Raw genomic sequence first — 22174 nt, forward strand, 5'->3', positions numbered from 1 at the left:
TATGTACACATACTTATGACAAGTCACAGACATGGATGTGATTATAATGAGTAGAATATTAAAAACCTACTTAGATAGTCCACTGATAAAGATGTGAAGGTTTTATGGTCCCTGAATTAGTGTTAGGGGGTCACCAGGCCAGAGTGTGATCTGTGCTGTAGATTTCTCATACTTCCCATTCAGGCATGAATCCTCTTGGAGAATTTAACCCTCTGTTGAAAGTGGATTAATGATGAAGGAACCTAAACAGTTTTGAAAGCTTGCTGTAAGATTACATATTTTTATTAGCCATTAAAAGGTATCATATCTGCAAGATTATTTAGTTTCTCTTACTGAGAACTATAACATTTTACGATTCTAAGAGTGATGCATTTAGAGTACTCACCCTTCATTTCTGACAAATTTAAAGGGGTTAAGTGAGGGCCATCTATTTTCCAAAAACAGCACCAGTCTTGTTCATGGGTTATTTCTGGCATTGCAGAACCCCATTCACTTGATTACCGGACACAGTCCGTGGATTTTTTTTTCTACTCTCAGATAACCCTTTTAATGTATTTGTGCCTCTCACTCAGCATTGCCATATTCCTTCAACCGCCTTTGAAATATTAGAAGCTATGGTGCAGATTACAGGCGTATAACTGCAGAAATGATTGGCAGCAAATCAGAAGAGTCATTCTGTGATAATTAAATCTGCAGCATTATACTTGGAAGCAAAAAAACCCGAAGCTTAATGAAATTCACTGAAGAAAAAATCCCAGGTGCTCTACCGGAGTCTGAGGTCATTGGGACTATGCCCATGTTTCATTTACAGACGCCAGTTCAGAAATTTTCATCATGAAAAAGTTACTTTATGTCAAAATAAAGTATTTCATTGCAAGACTGTATATCTTGGCAGGAGTGTTGCGATCGACATGTCAGATTACTGCTTCCGTGCAAGCAGGAGCTTCTGTTATTCCTCTATATTCCTGCATTGTGTAGACGTGTCATTAATATTTCTGGAAAGAGCTCTGTTATCATTGGCTTATGTTGCAGATTCATGTATGTCTGATGCCTCATGGTTTTAGTGCGGAAATGTATATATGTGCAACCGTTCATAATTATGGGGAACCAATTAATGAAGTGATGCTTAGTTTTAGATTTAAAGGGATATTCCAATCTTATTAAGTGATGGCATATTGCAAGGACATGCCATCACTTTATGATCAATGGGACCCCACCAAACCTAACAATGAAGGGGCCACAGCATTGATTTGTTAAGTTTTCTTTAAATCTGTAACAGGGCTCTCAACTATAATGCTTTATTCATAGTACTGGGCTCCCTATATGGAAAAGAGTGGCCTTATGGGCCCCCTAAGGCTTTTGGGCCAGTGCAACTGTATCCTCTATAGTTACGCCACTGGTTATGGGGGGACAGCATTGAACACTTTCATTCTGAGGATCGGTGGGGTCCTAGACATCAGACTCTTACCGACTATAAAGTCATGGCATGTGCTTGCAATATGTCATCACTTTATAAGATAGGAAACCTTCATAGAGTATATATACATTGTATTGCCAAAATGTTGGAGACAGCTGCACATCACAAGCTTTTATAGTCTCTAATCGTTCAACTATAAGGGCATTTGTGATATCAGACTGTGATGTTGGGTGAGAAGGTCTGGCCCGTACGTCTTGCTGAGCGCCTCACCTCTTCTAAATTTTCCCTACAAAGTGGCATTTTTCTTCGATCGCCATTAGTCATAGATTAGCAGTATTGTACAGGTTGTTACAGTTGAGGTTATTTCCAGTATGTGTATATTTTTGATGATTTATGAATATTTATCTAATAAATATGTTGCCTTTATAAAAAATCACATTTATGCTTTTTTATTAATGTTTATGTTACGTTTATTTTTTTTGCATTTGTTCCACTCCAAGAAAGCACTACATTTTAAGCTTTGCATGTTTTGATGATGATTTATCCGTTCAGTCGTTGCCGACTTTCGGTCACTTTTGTGGATCCGCTTACGCCATGCTTGCCTGTCTTTGGCCGCTTCCTTCTTTTAGCCTCTTAATAATGGACCCATTTTAGGATCTAATGACCAACCAATTGTTTAGTTTTTTCCATTCCTAAAGCCCTAACTTTTTAATTTTTCTGTCGACATAGTTATATGAGGGCTTGGTTTTTTGCAGGACAAGTTGTATCTTTTTAATAAGACCATTTGCTATAACCTATATTCTATAACTTCTGCCTATTTTTTGGATTTCATTTTTACAGCGTTCAGCATGCATAATAAATAAGGTGATACCATTATTTTCGGAGTCACCATCACTACAGTGATACTAAGTTTATACAGTTTTTATATGTACCCTATTTTTGGATGATAAAAACACTTTAAAAAAAGGTTAGTTTTTGGATCACTGTATCTCAAGAGCCATAACCTCTTTATTTTTACATTGACAGAGCTCCGTGAGGCCTTCGTTTTAGTGTTGCTCATCTTGATCGAATGGGCAATAAAATCGTCCCAATTTTCGCAAAATCGAATCTGGTTATTTTTAACCAATTTTTAGCAAAAGTTGCTGAGCAACTGCCACAGAAGTCCGTGTGTAGCCAACCAGTAGCCAGGGTGCCTTGCTGATGTCACCAAATGTGTGTTCCATCTTGCCTAAGGCTGCATCACATAACCAAGTCATATGTAACATAAGTACAGTGCAATTAGCGACCATTTTATAGTTGAGCATAGGACAGAGAAGCTGCATCATGTTTATATGCCTATATAACATGTGATATGTTGGTAATAGGGACAGATATTCTGCAGAGCATATATGGCTGCTGACGTGAAAGCTTGTATACTGGGGTCATATTGGATGGACCAGAGAAAGAAGCCCCATTGCGTTTATATGCCTGTATTGCATGTGGTCTGTTGTTAATAGGGACAGATATTCTACAGAGGATATATTGCTGTCATGGGTGTGAAAGCTTGTATACCAGCAGAGAACTTAAACAGAGTTCTGTCAGAGGGAGCAGAGACAGTTTCTGCATCACATTTATATGCCTATACGAAACGTGGTCTGTACATTGGGAGAGGGGATATTTCTGCTGCTGTCAATGTATATAGCAGCGAAGCAGACAGACAAAATACGCTTTGGCATGGAGAATATTGCAGTTCTCTCTTTGTTGCCTCACACATTGTTCAAAGATGCCAGTCCAGCCACTACAAGGTATTTGAAGACCTTACGCAGCTAGCAGTGGGATTTGGGGAATTCAATTACGCTGAACCAAAGAGGGACAGCTATCAAACATACAAGCTAGTCTGTGGCCTTCTGCTCCCACATCATGGCTCCCAGGATTGTGGCTTATTTAGTTGGCAGTGCTTTTTTTGTTAATATGAAACAAAAAGAAAACTGAACAGGAAAATAGAAAACGCACACAGTGCATGTCAGTAGCTCAGATGTCGTTCAAAGTTGCCAGTCCACCCACTACAAATTATTTGCAGGCCATATGCAGCTAGCAGTGGTTTTCTGCAAACAACAAGGTTACCCGATAAGTTACATAAAACTACACTAAAAAGTGAACAAAAGCAGCTAAATAAAATAAATAAAAAGTAAAGTGAAGACAGCAAGGGTTAGGGGAACGCGTTTGTGGTGGTGGAGGTAGAGGATGGGACAAGTTGCCACTTTAAGCGGCTCCCACTGAACCAATAGCGCCACATTCTGCAGGAAGCAAGGCAAACCCAATGCCATTCCTTAGGAGAGGTTCTGTCTGTGCATTACATCCACAGCATGCAGAATAGGTCGTAGTGTGATTGACGTAGCATGCCTCAAGTACCACTGCCTTTTATTCCTCCAAGTCACAGGCACACAGCAGTTAGTCTACACCAGTTGGCCATGAGCATTCCCTATCAACATCACCCCATGCCAAACACCTTGCACCCTCCAAAGCAGTCCACATGGATCAGTCTGACGAGCTGTTTTATCATTCAGTGTCATGGATGTCAATAGGGCAGTTGAAACAACCAGAGGGAGAAGACCAAGAAAGCACTGATGCTCAACCATTTTTTTCCTCGGAAGAGGAAGATGAGGGTGGGATAGTGCTCGTGGTCAGCCCTACACAGGCAATGTGTACTCAGAGGGATGTGGAAATGGAAGTGCTTACTGGGACATAGAGTCCACTCAGGAGGAGAAGGATGACTAACAGGAAGAGAAGGTAGAGGAATTTGAGGTGCTTGACCCAACATGGACAGAGAGAGTCATGATAGCAGCTCTCGGGTGGAGGAGTGAGAGGCAGACATTGAGGGGCAGCACCCTGCAAAGGCAGTGATTAGGGTGCCGCAGGAAAACAAAAGGGCAGTGCCACCACCCTCATCTACTAATAGTTGCAGCAGCAGCAGCAACATTAGGTCCACAGCTAGGTCTGCTTACAGGACCTGTGCAGCCTGGGTATTCTTTAAAATCACATGTAATTACAGAAGAGTGGTCACATTAACTCCCACCACCCACTGCCTTGGAGAGCCCACCTTGGCCAGAGGGCAAAGAGTCAGCCTCATCCTGATCTCTCTTCCGCTGCCTCTTCCTTCATCGCTCTCCTTGTTGATGTAGTGCCCGCTGAGCACAAATTGGCAGTTTTGTGTAGGGGCAGTAGACCACCTACTTCAGGCCATTCCTCCGCAATTAAAGATCGGATTGTAGGCTTTAGAGCCAGGAGTGGGAAACAGAGAGCAGGAATTGAGCCGCCACCACTACCTTCACCGGCATTGACATCTACCCGATATTCCAGTGTGTCCCAGGTCAGCAGACAGACCTCCATTCCCCAACTCTGGGAACAAAAAAAATTCCACCCCAACCATCCACAAGCACAGAGCCTGAATGCAAGAGTTGCACACCTACTTGTAATGGAAATGTTACCCTCAAGGCTAGTGGACACATGCCTTCTACAATGTGATGCTCTATGCTAACCCACAGTACCAGATGCACAGCTACCATTTTTTTTGCCTATAAAGCTGCCCCTGCCCTGCACCGCTGTGCATCTGACTTTCCTTAGTTATTTATAGGCCCCATGTGCCCTGAATCATTTATAGACCTCACTGTACTCTGACAATAAAACAAAAAAGCTCACTCAGGCCTCATGTCCACGGGGAAAATCAGATCCGCTGCAGATTCTCCATGTAGAATCTGTAGCGGGTCCCTCCTGCCCCGCGGACATGAGCGCTGAAAAGAAGAATTTAAAAGCATTTACCTATCCGTAGCGGGCGGAGAAGGTCAGCTGTTACTCACTGCCGGATCTTCATTTTCGGCCGGCGGATGAATTCGTCACGCCGGCGGCACGTCGCCGGCACGTCGCCGACGTGCCGCGCGCATGCGCCGGGCACATCCGCCGAAGCAAGAAATATCCGGCCGTGAGGAAGAGAAGACCTTCAGCGCCCGCTCCGGGTGAGTAATTCTTTTAAATTCCTATTTTTGGTCTCCCGCAGATCCGGACGGCTTCCATAGGCTTCAATAGAAGCCCGCGGGAGCCGACCCCGCGGGAGACCCGCATGAAAATGGAGCATGGTCCGGATTTTTTCATGCTCCATTTTTTTTTAAATCTCTTTTATTGACGATCCGCGGGTATTTATCTACCCCGCGGGTGGTCAATGCATCCCTATGGGGTGCGGATCCGCGGGCAGAAGAAGAGTTAAAATCCGCTGCGGATTTTAATTCTTATTTTGCCCGTGGACATGAGCCCTCAGTGTGCTAACTAATCAGTGGAGTCTGTCATGGGGGTGCAGAAGCCAGGTGAAATCCACGTCTGGTTCATTTTTAGGGAATGCGTCTGTCAGTTATCACACCCCCAGCTGTGCCGAACACCCTTTCTAATAGCAATATAAATTGCTAAGTGGACCCACTGTGAAAATGGCCCACAAGGAGCCAGCCCTGGTGGTAGGCATTGACTTGTGCACTCCATGTTTTTTGCACACTCAACTTTATGTGGTGTGCTCATGGGTAAACTCTAACAGTACTCTTTATCTACTCATCGCAGATGAGAAAACCAAAAATGTGGTATACAAGGAAATTCTATAGCATGAGCAAATCTGTGATTATAGCTACTTTCCATTAAATTCAATTTTAAGGCCCCCCTGTCCACAGGCGATGCGAAGTCCGGCGGCAGATCTCCACCGCGGGAGCCGTCGCCTGGGAGCAGGAGCCGCCACCAATTCTCCGCCGGTTAGCCCTATCTGATAGATAGGCTGGCCGCGGAGAATCGGGGCAATTTGCAGCATGCTATGAATTGCCCGCCACAAGCGGAGAATTGCAATGATTCTCCGGTCGTGGACAGGTGCCGGCCTTTTCCATAGCAATGCTATGGAAAGCGTCGGCCGGCATGATTCGCCGGCGGTTTACTGCTGGCGAAATCACGCACGTCGACAGGCACCCTAACACAGGCAAAGTTGCGGGCATGGACAGTATAATAAAAATCAGTATGGCGGCTGAAAATTCACTATTGATGAGAGTTCTTTTCTGAAAAATTTCTAAGAGTGTTTTTTATAGTATTTTCCTCCCCAGTATCAGGATACATGGGGTATAGCCCCTTCCATATTTTATTGGTGACACTACATAGCCAAAAAGTGTTTTCAATTGGTATGACAGTAGATCATGTGAATTCTACAATAATCTGTATATCTCTGAGAAAACAAACAGATATGAGGGTTTCGCAACAAAGTGCATTTCTATAAAAACTTGTAATTCTTCGTCATGCTGAAGTAATTTGTTTGGATTTGTTTTACACATTTTATTGATTTATCATCCAGTTGGGTTTCTCAAGAAACATGTTCACAGGGCTACGCACTGTACACCATCACAGTGATTTTTTTTTATTGCTCATTTGCTTTATAAATACAAAATTAAAAGCTTTCTACACAATCTCCATTTAAAAAGTTTTACCATTTTGCTTCTGTAGAATCTGTGCAATTCCTGTACAAGGTTGGTTGTCCTGCTACTTCTGACATAGATGGCCACAGTTTACAACATCTGTCATCTTTTTGCTTTAGGGTATGTTAACACGAGACATGTCTTGAGAAAATCTGCCATGGGAAATTTGCTGCAGAAATCTGAAGCGGAAACTCCTATTTATGACCCTGATTGGCCAGCGGATCCGGACATGGATTAGCCCCGCTGTAATTCAATGGAACTGATCAGTGACCTTTCTATGCAGAATCTGATGGAGTGAACATGCTGTGTCAAAGTACTAACGACCACTGATCCGTCAGTCTGTGTGTGCTGTGTAAGTTATATGTAGAACCTGATAGCACCTGTGATGATGTCACAATCATGAAATCAGTTATCGGCTTTTAGCTGCACCCCCTGATCACATGATGACGTCATCACAGGTCCTTTATCCTCCTTGGGCACTGAATGATGGATTATGGGTGGACTACATCCCCCACAAACCCCTGCAGACTCAGTTGTTATGGATACATCAGTACTCAGTCTGAAAGTTTGTACCTGGTTGTGAGACTGCTGCATACCTGTGTGGAGATTCCAATAAATGACACTTCACAAATTTACACATACATAGCTCGTGTTCTGCCAGGACCTATGATGATGTCACTGTCTTGTGATCAGTCCCATGGTCTCTAAACAGAATGAGGGATTATGGGTGGACTACATCCCCCACAAACCCCCACGGCCTCAGTTGCTATGGATACAGCAGTACTCAGTCTGGCAGTTTGTATGTTGTGAGACTGCTGCACACCTGTGTGGAGACTCTAATAAATGACACCTCACAAATGTCTACATACATAGCTGGCGGTGCATATTGACCAACAACATTGAAGCGTAGTCCTTCACCACTATCTTCACAACTCCTGATGGTGATATAATGTCATCTCAAGTCCTGATGCCGCCAACACCATTCCAGTCTCCATCTAATCGTCAACCGTTGTCCAGTGTTGGAACAAACTGTCGCTGTCATGCAAACATGTCACCACAGAGGGTTCAACGCCACTGTGGAGCTAATGCAGCTTACATGACACAGTGACAATCCATGATTTCACCTCAGCCACCATATGAGAAAGCAAAGTAACAGAGTTGTGTGTGCGACATGCATGTAGCAGAGCTATGCGTGTGTGACATACATGTAGTAGAGCTGTGTGGCGCATTATGTCACCTGAAACACTGGTACTATAATTTCCTAATAATTACTGGTATTTTAAAATTCATAACACGTTCGTTATTCCACACAGATTTTTTCCCGGAGTGTAATGCTGGGGGTTACTTTAGCATTGTGAGAAACAAAAGAAATGCCCACTTACACAGCTGACTTAATGGTCAAAAACATACCATTAATCAAAATAGAAAAACATTAATCTGTGTAAAAGAATATATATTGACAAATATTACCGTATATACCGGCGTATAAGGCGACGGGGCGTATAAGACGACCCCCCAACTGTCACCTTATACGCCGGTATTCAGTGGAGAAAAAAAAAAAAAATTTATTACTCACCTCCCCCGGCGTCCTGTCGCGCTCCGGCAGGATGTCGCTCGCTCCGGCAGGCTGTCGCTCGCTCCTCGTCCCCGCCGCAGCATAGCTTTCTGAATGTGGGGCTTGAAATCCCCGCTTCCAGAAAGCTAATACACACGCCGGCAGCCATGACATCATTGAATGGCTGTGATTGGCTAAAGCACACGTGGCTTCAGCCAATCACACTATTCAATGACATCATTGAATGGGTGTGATTGCTAACACGTGCGCCTTCAGCCAATCACAGCCATTCAATGATGTCATTGAATAGTGTGATTGGCTGAAGCCACGTGTGCTTTAGCCAATCACAGCCATTCAATGCTGTCATGGCTGCCGGCGTGTGTCTTAGCTTTCTGGAAGCGGGGATTTCAAGCCCCGCATTCAGAAAGCTATGCTGCGCCGGGGACGAGGAGCGAGCGACAGCCTGCCGGAGCGAGCGACAGCCTGCCGGAGCGCGACAGGACGCCGTGGGAGGTGAGTAAAAAAATTTTTTTTTTTACACTTTTTTTTTTTTGTATTACCGGCGCATAAGACGACCCCCGACTGCAGAGCAGATTTTTCGGGGTTCAAAAGTCGTCTTATACGCCGGTATATACGGTAAATAAAAGATCAAAAATGTATCCAAAAAGTGAACAGGGAGATGAAAGGAAGACGATATAGATGAATTAGAGAAATTTCACCCTGCAGGTAACCTGTAAATAGGGTTCTGCCTAAAACAGGATGCTTGCCCAGATAAGGGCAAACTTGGCCAATGGCCTACCCTACTTGCACCCTAAATGTGCCTTACAGAGAGATACTCAATGGGAAAAAAAGGCATAAGGGTATGAATATGGTCTATACCCGTATGTACGCCCTACCTCTCTCCATAGAGTTCTATGGGCCTCAGCTGTTATCTGATCTGTATACAGACTTCTATCTACAGATTTCATTAGTACATTCAGAGTGAGTGATCAGTGATCATTAGATTTTGATACAACACCTATATGTAATGATAATTGCAGCCTGAAACTTAGCGCAACGTTTATAAATGAAGGTTCATTGTACAAGTGAAAGTCTGTGAGTTCACAAATTGCATGATTAGGAATTCAAGTCCAGTTTAAAATACGTTTTCTGTCTGGTCCTTGTTTGGATGTGCACTTCATACATTTAATGAAATAATAAAATTTAATGTTTTTAACTTTCATCGGGCTGCTGGTGAATTCTGAGTACTTTTCCAAGATCAGAAAGTGCATCTCTACACAACAGTGATTGTAAATTGCACTGTATTAGTTGCAAGAAATGGCTTTATAATAGGATAACCAATAAATATTCTATTACCGTACTTCATAATGATAAGCAATGAATAAATAATAGCTTTTTTCTCAACAATCCTGAAAGCTATTTATATCAAACAGTATAAACCGGAAATATATCAATCCCCTCCCCAATTAGAGCATTGCGGTCAGATAAAGGTGCAGTAGATGGGTTATGCTGTAGGAATTTTCTTGTTACCTTTAATGTACAAAAAGTTGTTCCAAACCTGAGAAAAAAGCCTAATCCAGTGTGCAAGAAATAGATAAAAGTTCCAAACTATTGAGCTTAGTTGAAAAGACTGCCAGTATGTATCAAAAAACACTGATGGCTAGAGAGTTTTGGATGGAACCCGTTCTTAATCATAGGTCATAGCTATGACTTGAGATGGGTCCTGTCCAAAACGCACTAGCTGTCAGTTTAAAATACTGCCAATATGTACTAAAAATTACTAATTTAATAAGGCATGGGACTTTAATCCAGCGGACATGAAGTAGATAAACCTTTCTTCTCATGTCTGAAACCATACCGTAGTTGGGGTGGAACCGCACAGGCTTTTGTAAGAAGATAGTTCCCTGATCCCTTAAAGGGGTTCTGTCATTACAATCTGTATTTTTTTTTCTCCAGTAAATCTGCCCCGCTGGCACAACCTGTGGTAAATAACACATATAAAACGTTTTTTTCAGAAGTAGTACTTACCTTGGCTCCATTTTTCACCTCCATGCTCTGTTTACATCTTCAGCCCCTCCTGCTAGGAGGTCATCTCCCAGCACCCCTTGCTGTGCTGACCACTTCCGCCCTCACAAAGCTACTTCCGCCCATCCAGTGCAGTGAATAGTCCTGCCTGCAGTCTACCAAAATCTGCTAGTGTTTCTCCCTGGGTCTCTGAACACCCAGAGTTTCCCAAGGGCCTCCAGATCTTCCCTGCAATCTCACAGTAGCCACTCACTGTAGTCACTCAAAGCAGTCACTCATAGCAGTCACTCAAAGCAGTCACTCATAGCAGTCACTCATAAAAATCACTCACAGTAGTCACTCCACATGGTAAAAACAGGAATATTCCCCATGCAATGTATTGTATGAGTGTATGTATATATACATTTATTTATGCTTATATGTATCAAGATGTGTGTGTATAGATATATGTATGTATGTGTGTGTATAGATATATGTATGTATGTGTGTGTGTGTGTATATATATATATATATATATATATATAATATAAATATATATATACACACATACATACACACACACACATATAATATGTATAGTAATATATCTACACACTGCATAGGACATGTACGTTCCACGCTTACACCCATGTGCGGCTGCCCTCAGAGAGACAAAAAAGTGCACAAAAGTGTGCGCAACTGCACTTACATCTGTATAAAGCTGGTCTTATTGTATGTATATATGTATGTCCTGTTGTACCGCCTCTAGCTTGGATACAAGATGTGATACAGGGGGCATGCAGGCTCTAGTACCCTGTTGTACCACCTCTAGCTTGGATACAAGATGTGATATAGGCGGGCATGCAGGCTCTAGTACCCTGTTGTACCACCTGTAGCTTAGATACAAGATGTGATACGGGGGGCATGGAGGCTCTAGTACCCTGTTGTACCACCTGTAGCTTAGATACAAGATGTGATACAGGGAGCATGGAGGCTCTAGGACCCTGTTGTACCGCCTCTAGCTTGGATACAAGATGTGATATGGGGAGGCATGGAGTCTCTAGTACCCTGTTGTACCACCTGTAGCTTAGATACAAGATGTGATACGGGGAGCATGGAGGCTCTAGTACCCTGTTGGGCCACCTCTAGCTTGGATACAAGATGTGATATGGGCGGGCATGGATACTCTAGTACCCTGTTTACTACCTCTAGCTTGGATACAAGATGTGATACAGGCAGGCATGCAGGCTCTAGTACACTGCTGGGCGGCCTCTAGCTTGGATACAAGATGTGATACAGGCAGGCATGGAGGCTCTAGTATCCCGTTGTACCACCTCTAGCTTGGATACAAGATGTGATACAGGCAGGCATGAAGGCTCTAGTATCCCGTCGTACCACCTCTAGCTTGGATACAAGATGTGATACGGGTGGACATGGAGATTCTATTACCCTGTTGTACTACCTCTAGCTTGGATTCATAATGCGAAACGGACGGGCATGGACGTTCTAGGACCCTGTTGTATCGCCTCTAGCTTGGATACAAGACGTGATATGGGTGGGCACGCTGCCACTTGGGATGCATTATGCATTGACACTTGGGGGTCAGGATAACAGCATGCTGACAATAGAGGGCAATGTATAGCTTTATGTCTTTGGTGATGTTAAATTCATTCTCTGTGGCTGATTTTACACAAGTGAGCACTATATCAGCCCGAGAAACTCAAACCAATATCTTGCATGGCAAATATGCGAGTGTGTCTGCCAGTGCAGTGCGCCTTGTAAGAACAATGCCTTGTGATGTGCGTATGTGTGTATCATATATATACACATACACACATACATATACAAACACACACACACACCGCTGTAGGAGCAACTGTAAGAAACAAAATAAATGGTGGGAATACGGCGGCCGCCTGATCTTTCACGCACATAGTATTCATAGGGGAGGTCCTATATTTTCTCGGTCAAGTATTAACGAGAGAGAAACCACATTAATCATAGGCTTAGTTTTGTCCCAATATACGGCCGTGACAATCATGGCCGCATAAGGGAAGAAAATTACATTCGCCTGAAACCGCCATATACACACACACAGACAAATAAAGCTAGATAGATATATGTGTGTATATACACATAAACATATAGATGCATAGACGCGGATGGATAGACGGGCAGACGCAGACGGATAAATGCAGGCGGATAGACAAATAAATGCAGACGGATAATTACAGACGGATAGATGGATAAATACAGATGCATAGAGAGATAAATACAGACGGATAAATACAGACGGATAGACGGATAAATACAGACGGATAGACAGATAAATACAGACGGATAAATACAGACGGATAGACGGATAAATACAGACGGATAGACGGATAAATACAGACGGATAGACGGATAAATACAGACGGATAAATACAGACGGATAGACACAGACGGGTAGACAGATACAGATAGCATATATATGCATATAAATATATATATATATATATATGCATATATGCTTTTATATATATATATATACTTTTATTTTTATATATATATATATATATATATATATCTATAAAAAAGCATATATGTGTGTGCATATATATATATGCATATATATATGCATATGCATATATATATATGCATATATATATATATATATATATGCATATATACATATATATATATATATATATATATATACACACATATATGCATATATACATATATATATACACACATATATGCGTATATACATATATATATACACACATATATGCGTATATACATATATATATACACACATATATGCATATATATATGTGTGTATATATATATATGCGTATATATATATGCATATATATATATGCGTATATATATATGCATATATATATATATATGCGTATATATATATGCATATATATATATGCATATATATATATATATGCATATATATATATATATTTATGCATATATATATATATATGCATATGCATATATATATATATGGATATATTTATATATGCACACACACATATATATATATGCATATATTTATATATGCACACACACATATATATATGCATATATTTATATATGCACACACATATATATATATGCATATATTTATATATGCACACACATATATGCTTTTTTATATATATACTTTTATTTATATATATATATATATATATATATATATATATATATTTATATAAATAAAATATATATATGCTTATATGCAGAAGCTTGCATTTCCATTGGCTAATAGAAATATATTCTGCCTGACAACAGTGTCAGGGATACATTTCTATTGGCTGAGAGGCAGCAGAAGCTTGCATTTCCATTGGCTAATAGAAATGTATTCTGCCTGACAACAGTGTCAGGGATACATTTCTATTGGCAGAGAGTGTGCACGTGTAAAGTGCTCCCAGGCGAGCGCGAGCGCGCCGCAGACTCGCGCATGTGCAGTCGTGTGCCGCTGTCTCGCGCGTGCGCAGTCGTGCCGTTGTCTCGCGCGGCTACCTTCATTCCGCGCTTCCTCACAAGACAATGTACATTGACCTGAAGGAAGCGGAAGGTAGGCAGTGTACGCTTTTTGACCGGATGGAAGAAAATCGGGTGCTGGAGGTCACGTGACCGAATTGACAAGCGGCTCCAGGAGAAGATGTGGGATAAGAAGAAGAGGTAAGCAGGCTGCCTGGGGAGCAATAGGTAAGTATAAAATTTTTTGTTTTTAATGACAGAACCCCTTTAAAGCTGGCTTCCTCCTACTGATGACAGAAAAGTGTACAATAGGGTTGATACTCCTGGTGGGGTCTTGAACATGGAGAAAGATTTAGCCTTATTGGATAAATGGTCAAAACAATGGAAACTGCAGTTCAGTGCTTCCAAATGTAAAATATTGTATTTGGGAAAAAGAAATCCTCAGACTGAGTATCATATTGGGTTTCCTGTGTTATACAGGACTGCTAAAGAGAAGGATTTAGGGATTTGGATCTCTGACCGTCTCAAAATTAGTCCATAGTTTGTTCAGGCTACAAAGAAAGCATGTAGGGTACTCGGCTGCATAGCAAGAGATATAACCAGTAGAAAGAGGGAGATTGTGATCCCACTGTATAGAACTCTGTTGAGACCACATCTGGAATACTGTGTTCAGCCCTGGAGACCTCGCCTACAGAAAGACATTGATAAAATAGAATAAGTCTAAAGACGGGCAACAAAAATGGTGGAAGGTCTCAAGAACAAAACTTATCAGGAAAGACTTAAAGAACTTAATTTGTATAACCTGGAGGAAAGAAGAGAGACTGGGGACATAATCAAAACCTATATATATGTTACTGAAAGAGTAGTAGATGCTTGGAATAAACTTCCATCGGATATGGTTGGAAAATCAACAATAAATGGATTCAAGCTGACTGGGATAAGCATAGATCTAGCATATGAGATAACTTAACCCTTTCCAATCCATTTATTTTTTCTCATCCATTCTCCCCAGCTCCAAATAAATTGGAGCTGGGAAGAATGGATGAGAAAAAATACATTTTCCTTGCACCCTCCTGAACTGACAGACCTGTTTACCTGTCCAGGGTCTTCCGCATTCTCCCTTCTGCCTCCCGGCTCAGCGATCATGTGACCGCTGGGGTCAGGTGGCACCCAGCGGTCACATGATCGCCGGGCCGGGCGGCAGAAGGGAGAATGCAGAAGTATTACTTCCGCATTCCCTCCACGGTGCAGGCTCCCATTTCGGCAGTTATGTGACCGCTGGGGGTCAGGTAACACCGGCGGTCACATGATCGTCGGCCGGAATCTCTGTGCATTACATAGCGCTAATTGAGCGCTATGTAATGTGTAAAGGAGAAGGCAAAAAGAGTTAAAAACCCTTTCTGCCTTCTCCTCGGGGGTGCTTGATGAGGATCAGTGCAGGAGTGCATCTGCACCCGATGTGTCTGATGATCAGGTGCAGATGCACTCCTGCACTGCAGTGTTGGACCTGTCCCGACATCGGAGCTGTGGAGGGAAATGATGATGTCGGGGCAGGCACGACATTGGATTGGAAAGGGTTAATAGGAAATAATATAAGGACAAACTAGATGAATCTTTTGCTTTTTTTTTCTAACATCAATTTTCTATGTTTCCCTCTCTCACAAAAAAACTGTTCCCCATGGGCCGGCTTAAAACCTCCTCATCCTAACCTTATTGGCTATGCCACTAGAGATGAGCGAGTATACTCGATAAAGGCAATTGCTCGAGCGAGCATTGCCTTTATCGAGTAGCTCCTGCCCTCTTGAGATGAAAGGTTTGGGTGCCGGCGCAGGGGAGCGGTGAGTAGCGGCTGTCAGCAGGAGGGAGCGGGGGGAGAGAGAGAGAGAGATCTCCCCTCTGTTCCACTCCGCTCTCCCCCGCAGCTCCCTGCCCGCCGCCGGCACCCGAACCTTTCATCTCAAGCGGGCAGGTACTCGCTAAAGGCAATGCTCGCTCGAGCAATTGCCTTTAGCGAGTATACTCGCTCATCTCTATATGCCACCCATCCTGTGAAAATTTACTGCAGTCACCTCGCAGCTTAACCCCCCCTGGCATCCAAATGCTACTGCTGAATATTAAAGAGGTTAGCTGATTACTCGCAGATATCATTGAGCTGATCACTTCCCACTGTTGCTATGTGCTAAGCCTGATCGTCCTGAATCACATATAAGTTCTGTTTTCCTCTCCAATACAGCAGCAGAGAAGAGGAAATGTGCGACAGCTTCTTTGAGGGGTGCACCAGTTGGAGTGTCGTCCATTGAAGCACATCACCAGTCCAAAGGTTGATTGAGACCTATTGGAGTAGCTTGGCTCCACCGCCTACTTTTAAATACTTTTACTTAAGAGAACCTATCAAAAAAATAATATCACCTTTTTAAAACACTGGTCCTTTTTCTGTGTATTTCTTTCTATAGCATTCATTAGCCTCAGCAGGGCGCTGTTTGTTTTGTGGTTTACAGAAGTAGGCTGCCCAACTAATAGATTTCATTCAATTACTTTTTTTTCCACTTATTACGGATTCAAGTATTTGTTTGACTTGGGTGTTTAAGTGGAAAACAATGTATTTTCTTTTAGACAATAACTTGTATAGAATTCTTTTAATGTTATTGATCTTTGGCGCTGTAATCCATCTTTAGGTTTTGACTCCTTTTCATATGCTTAGCTATAAACACACCATATTACATTAAGCTATTAAGCTTCTTTCTATTCGTGGGGATTCAGTGTCGTTCGCCAAAGTTGTCTTGGCAAAGACCAAGTCGGTATCTTGCCAGAACATTTGGAATTAATAATCTAATTTCCTTTTGGATATTGTTTACCATTGCAGAATAACAGGCATCTCTAATGTTTTCTTCTATTGCTTTTGCATTATAAGGCTGCATTCACATTTCACTAGTTTGTTTCTGCACATTTTGTACATATCCTAACATTACCCCATTGTTCATTCCAGGATCACAGGCCAATTGTAGTCTGACATAGCTGCTCATCATTCTACGTCTGAGATCAACTCCAGGGAAATCAGATGTTAGGCTGGAGAACGCTGTCATCTCGTGCGCACAGTTCATACTGTACCTCCAGCTCTATTTGTCACTCTAATGTGTGCTGATGGAGCGTGGTTAACAAATCCTAATGTACTGTGGATGCTGATAGTGGAAGCCACTAATACAACCGTGATGCAGCTTGGCCAATTACAAAATACCAACCGACAATGGCTGGAACCCAAATGAAGTGGAACAGATGTTCTCATGAAGGCTGCCGGGTCATGCAGACATAGTCATTGGAATTTATTTGTCATGATTGGTTAATCAAACATTTACAAATTAAACCCAAATGGATTTAATCAAAAAGCTGACAACTGCTAGAAATTTTGGCACAAAAATGCTTGTAGGCTGTACATTTCCTAGATGCTGTAGCCTTGTAATACATGAAAAGCTCTACGCACGTCTACAAAACCTACAGAAATAACAGACAGCACAAAGCTGAATGAATCATCATGCCGTCTTCATCGGAATACTCAAAATTATAGATTTAAAATGAAAAAAGCATCACACATAAGGAAAGCCGAAGCTATGAAGTCCGTAAACCATACACTGCAGTAGTCAACACTGGAAAGGGAACAATTTATTGCAAGCCAAATGACAAAAAATGCCTAGATAAAGAAATACAAAAAAGTGTCCTAAGTAGCTGCGTAGAAAAATGTAAGAAGACACCGAATAATAAAAAGGCAATTGCGCCCCAATATGTTTTTTGTAGGTTGTGAGTGCCGTTTTTTTTTTTCATTTGTTTGATTGTTCCACCATAAATGGAAACCAAGTTGGAGGTTTTGCACAATGGACACCGGTGGAGACCAATGGAACCTATTTCCTTATAATAGGGGTTTACTATGTCCCACAGAGGTGTCTGCCATAGTTACAGAAAAAAGAAATGCTGCATGTTATGCTTTTACATCTTGTAAAAAGCAACAGAATCTGCAAAGTAGCCTCTGATGCAGATATGAAAGCAGCCCTGGGGCTCCTTCACACGGGTGTATGTGCTTTAGCATGCGACTAAGACCATGCATTTAGCCTAAGGAAGTCCAGATGTGTTCTTTTCCCTGTGGTTTTGCACTGTATTTCACACATACCCTTGCATATTGAGTGTGTATTTGTGCATCTCCCATAGACTTCTATGGGGTCTTTAGTTGTATAAATTCAGGAATTAAGAATGAATCCATTGCTATCAATGGGTTCTATTTTCTGTGTATTGCGCACGCAATTTTTGTATGCACAAATATGTCCACAAATACACCCGGTGAAGGAGCCCTTAAACTCTAATTTTGTTCAATCGTAATAATTGTTAACTAGAGATGAGCGAGCATGCTCGGATAAAGCAGTTACTTGAGCGAGCATCGCTCTTCTCGAGTAACTGCTTACTGGTCCGAGCGTGCTCGGGGGTGGAGGTGGGGGGTGGCAGCGGTCAGCGTGGGGGAGAGTTAGAGAGAGATCTCTCCTCCGCCGCCCGCTGCCCCCCCCCCCCCAAGCACGCTCAATGTAAAATTTTGTAGACTTTGAATCTTTTGATGATATTATGTACTATGGAATATTCAGAGAATTTGGAGAAATTAATGTACACAAGGGACAAGGCCAAAACATTGTCCATGAATGCAGCTCTACGTGCAATATACAAAAGCTAGTTAAAGCTGCATCATGCAAAGAATAAGCTATTTATCAACACAATCCAGAAATGCCAGCCTCTTTTCTGGGCCAAAGCTAATTTAAAGAGGACTGATGCAATATGATGGAAAACTGTTGTGAGATCAGATGAATCAAAATTTGAAATTATTTTTGGAAACCACGGACGCCATGTCCTGCGGACTCGAGGAGAGGGAGCATCCAGCACACAATTCAAGAGCCTGCATTTCTTCATGGTATGAGATTTTATTACTGCCTATGGCATGGATAGCTTATACATCTTGAAAGGCACTAATAAAGGGGTTGTCTCGCGGCAGCAAGTGGGGTTATACACTTCTGTATGGCCATATTAATGTACTTTGTAATGTACATCGTGCATTAATTATGAGCCATACAGAAGTTATTCACTTACCTGCTCCGTTGCTAGCGTCCCCGTCGCCATGGATCCGTCTAATTCTGATGTCTTCTTGCTTTTTTAGACGCGCTTGCGCTGTGCGGTCTTCTTCCTGGTGAAAAAAATACACTGAAAAAAAATGTTATTTTGCTTTTCTTTGAAGTACTGAACTAATATTTAGTGGCATAACCATTGTTTCTGAGAACTGCTTGACATCTGTGTTACATGGAGTCTACCCACTTCTGGCTCCTCTGAACAGGTATCCCACTCCAGTAAGATTGTATGACATTCCACAGTTCTTCTGCATTTTTTGGTTTTGCCTCATAAACTGCATTTTTGATGTTGGCCTACAAGTTCTCTATGGGATTGAGGTCAGCAGATTGGACTGCCCACTCCACCACCTCAATCCTGTTTGTCTGTAACCAAGATCTTGTTCGCTTACTGGTGTGTTTTGTGCCATTGTTGTGTTGAAACACTTATTTCAAGGACATTTCTTCTTCAGCAGAGGACAAAATAATCTCAAGTATTTTGATGTATTCAAATTGATCCATGATCCCTCATATGTGATAAATAGACCGACCATCATGGTAAGAGAAACGTGCCCATATCATGTTTTGTACCACCATGCTTTATTGTCTTCAGGGTGTACTGCGGGTTCAATTCAGTGCTTTGGGGCAGAGGCGTAACTTGAAGCTCCCGGGCCCCGATGCAAAACTTGTAACAGGGCCCCCAACTATAATGCTTTACTCATAGTACTGTGTTTCCTATATGGAGAAGAGAGGCCTTATGGGCCCTTCAAGGCACCTGGGCCCGGGTGCAATCCCATCCCCTGCACCCTCTATAGTTACGCCCCTGCTTTGGGGTCATCTGACATCATGTCGGCGGCCACTAGACCCAAAGAGAACAATTTTACTTTCATTAGTCCACAAAATGTTGCATCATTTCTTTTTGGGCCAGTCGATGTGTTCCTTTGCAAATTTTAACCTATTCGAGACATGTCTTTTTTTCAACAAAGGGACTTTGCGGGGAGTTCTTACCGGTAACTTGGCTTCACTTAATCATCTTCTGATTGTACCAGTACTCATTGGTAAGTGCAAATAGTCTTTGATCTTTCTGGAGGTGATCATTGGCTGAGTCGTTGCCATTTTGGCTAATCTTCAGTCCACTCGAATAGTAGTTCTCCGCTTCCTTTTGGGTTTCGGTTTTCCACTTCAAGGCATTGAGATCAGCTGGAACGACTTATTTTCACCAGTACTTCAGAAGGAAATGCACTATAACCAACACATGCAACATTTGCCGCCCTCCTACCTTATATTAGGGCAAAAATTAACACGGGTTATTCCACAGAATTAATGACTTCGCCACTTTAACTTCTCACGGCTATTACTTAGAAAACCCCTTTCAATTATGCAGGACCTTTTCTCTACGGACGAGAATAGGACATGCAGGGATTTTCTTCACATGGACCATCGGTTTATTTGAAAGAGTGCTAGTGCGTGCAGCCCAAATGGGTCCGTATACAGTCTGTGAAACAAGCGGAAAGCACAAGGATCAAAAATACAGCTGTCTCATTATGGCCTTACATACAGGGCTACACACTTTTACACACAAAGCGGCGCACTTTTACCCACATACACAGGAAACTTTTACATACAGACGGAACAGCATTTTTGCTTATTCACACAGTGATATGCCTTAAATACACACACAGTGGTGCACTTTTACATACCTAGCAATAGATGTACAAACATAAGGTTATGCACATACAGAAAGAAATAAGTATAAGTAAATACAGCTGACTGGCAACGTTTAAATCAATCCATACATCCAATTACTCACTGTCCCGTACCCTGCGCTGTCTGCTGGCCAATAACAGATAAAACGCTGCCAGTCCATTTCATGGGTCAGTGCTCCTGGAGGGGCTGGAGAGCGTGGCGATAGTCAATAAGAAGCTGCAGATGTGGTAATGACTCTGGGAGTCGGGCCCTGTGAAAGAAGGCTACAGGTCCAAATTATCAATCTGCAGACAAAAGGTTTGTACACCACTCATATGGGGATGAGGATAGGGAGGTGGCACATGGACCTTACTTAAACTGGGAGCTTCAGTTCTGCGTTTGGGCGTGCACTGGGGAATTAACCAGCTCCCTGTTGAGCCAGTTCAAGACTGACGCACATTATGAATACACATTCACATTACACAGGTTTTGAATATATATACAGTTACCTTAGGCTGCCTGCAGACGGCCAGGTCGGATCCCGCTGTGAGAATTCTCACAGCAGGACCTGACCCGAGCCCCTGCAGGGACCACCGCAGCACTCACCTGCTCCCGCAACTCCGGCTCTATGATGTGCTGGCTGCCGTCCAGCCGGCGATGAGCAGAGCGGAGCCGGCGGCCGGGTAGTGACATTTCTGTTCAGGCCTCTGCGAGCCCCGCACAGAAATAGAGCATGCCACGATTTGTTTTCTGTGCGAGATTTCACGCGGACAAATCATGGCCGTCTGCATAGGATTTCGTTTTCTAACGCAATCCTATGACAGCTTCCATGGGCGGAAATTCTGCGGGAAATCCCGCTGCAGAATTTCTGCCCGTGTGCAAGGGGCCTTAGGCTGAGTGTCCATGGGGTGATTTGTCATAGCCTGATCCGCGGCGATAAATAGCACGCGCGGCACGCATGACACCCTTTTCATGAGATAAATTATGGAAAGTGCGGCCCAATGTACACGAGTGGAGGGGGAAAAAAAAAAATAAAATCGCCTGTGATCTTTCGCTCACGTCTAAAAATCACAGCATGCCGCGATGGACCTACCATTAAGATAGGTTCATTGCGGAAAATCACAGTGACATTAGTGCTCCCCCACAGCAGAATATCGCTCACGATATTCCGTCCTGCCCGTGGACACTTAGCCTAACGCACGTTATGAACATATATACAGACACAGTACACACACAGCATGAATAGGGGTTCCCCAAGATATTGCCTGAGGTGATGTGTGATGTGCCCCGCGGCAAAAAAATCTCCACTCATTTTACAGGCATTCAAAGTGCTAATACAAAAAATACCCATCACATGTCTGAAGTAACAGAGTAATAGTGCCCCCAATGATGGCCCCAATAATGTGTCCTCTTTAATGGCCCCAACAGT

General features: G+C 42.6%; 1 protein-coding gene across 3 annotated transcripts in view; it reads left to right on the forward strand.

Annotated features, from left to right (window-relative positions):
• The window catches only part of ATG10 (autophagy related 10), a 131909-nt gene extending 114211 nt beyond the window's left edge, over positions 1 to 17698 (forward strand). Inside the window, exon 8 of one of the 3 annotated variants that reach the window (XM_066602957.1) lies at positions 16917 to 17698. The gene's annotated coding sequence lies outside the window, so the exon portion shown is untranslated. Of the gene's footprint in view, positions 1 to 696; positions 1829 to 7007; positions 8358 to 16916 lie in introns of those variants that run through there. The other 2 variants (XM_066602955.1, XM_066602958.1) reach the window with 2 other exon arrangements.
• The last annotated feature ends 4476 nt before the right edge of the window (positions 17699 to 22174 follow it).

Source organism: Eleutherodactylus coqui, chromosome 5 (assembly GCF_035609145.1).
Source record: "Eleutherodactylus coqui strain aEleCoq1 chromosome 5, aEleCoq1.hap1, whole genome shotgun sequence".
NCBI classification, from domain to species: Eukaryota; Metazoa; Chordata; class Amphibia; order Anura; family Eleutherodactylidae; genus Eleutherodactylus; species Eleutherodactylus coqui.